A 1,379-nucleotide genomic window follows, 5' to 3' on the forward strand; every position below is an offset into this window, starting at 1 on the left:
CGCGCCGCACCTACTTGTGTGACTTGCGGTTTGCGGCAACGACTTGCGGGGTGCTGTGGATGGGAAAGGGCGAACTGACAATTTATTACCTCGTACAAGTCTTATTGATTAGGTTAATGCGTAATGACGCGATATATATATTTTACACAATAATAATTAATATAAACGCCGTGTACAATTTAGCACGCGCTACAACCAATAATAATAATAATTTGAACAATAAATAATAATAATTTTACAATATGACCTGATCGACACCTGGGTACAGGTCACTGGTCAGCACGGTCCTCGCTGGAAATGCGACAGCGTCTTCCTCGTCAACAACCAAAATCGGCGCCGCGGCGAAGTTGAACGACGACCCGGCGTTAACACGTATAATAAACTCGGTGGTGCGGTGACACAATCCGTCAAACTTAAACTGTCTCCAAGTTTACGACGGTAAAGACGTGCACCAATTATAATTGTAAATAAATGATTACGGCACGAATGTCAACTGACTACGAGGTCAAAACATAGCCACCCGGAGCAACGCGGACCGTACACGCGGTCTGGTCGCCAAAAACACACCGCAAGGCGACGAGCAACACGCAACGATGCGTCGGGCTCGACCGCCTGGACAAGACAACACACGGCTGGCGGCACAGCCTATGGCGGCGAACGGCCCTGCGCTGGACGGCCGAGGAGGGGGTAAGCCACCTCGTGAGCTTCGGCATCCGAGGCGCAGCTTTGGGGACCTATGCCGAAACTACGGTGGCACGAAAACGCGTCCGTGTTCGAACAACACCTATCTGGCTATCTATAATCTATTAGTTATAAAATATTATATTAAAATTATATTAAAAAGCTCGGTGAAGATAACAAAATTATGTGCGGACAACTGGCCGTTATGGAAATTCCGGATGAAAGTTATACTTATGCATTGGAAGTAGGTGGTATAGTTTCAGGCAGTGGCGTAATTGAGAATGTTTCATGGGAGGGGATCAAAATAAATTTGTATGGCAAACTTGTGGGGGGCTTTGCCCGTAATACATCATCAGATTTCTCTGTTTCTTTAAATAATATACAAGAAATTGTGTAGGTAAAATTATTATTAAATATTATGCTTTATTAATTATTATTATAAATTATTAAATTCTATTTTTCTTAATAAACTCATTCAAATTTTTTATAAAAATTAATATGACGAAGATACCTAATAGTTGATTGAATAAATTGCAGTGACTGCAGTTAAATTTTCAATACATTTTTTAACTGGTGTTTATTTAATTTTGCATAATTTTAGCGCGAGTTGTAATACTAATTATAAATTATAATAAGTGTATAAAATACGTCGTACAAATTTTGAACGATTTTAAAACATTTAGTTCCGGGCCTAATAA

This window comes from Acyrthosiphon pisum, chromosome A2 (assembly GCF_005508785.2).
Source record: "Acyrthosiphon pisum isolate AL4f chromosome A2, pea_aphid_22Mar2018_4r6ur, whole genome shotgun sequence".
Classification (NCBI taxonomy): Eukaryota; Metazoa; Arthropoda; class Insecta; order Hemiptera; family Aphididae; genus Acyrthosiphon; species Acyrthosiphon pisum.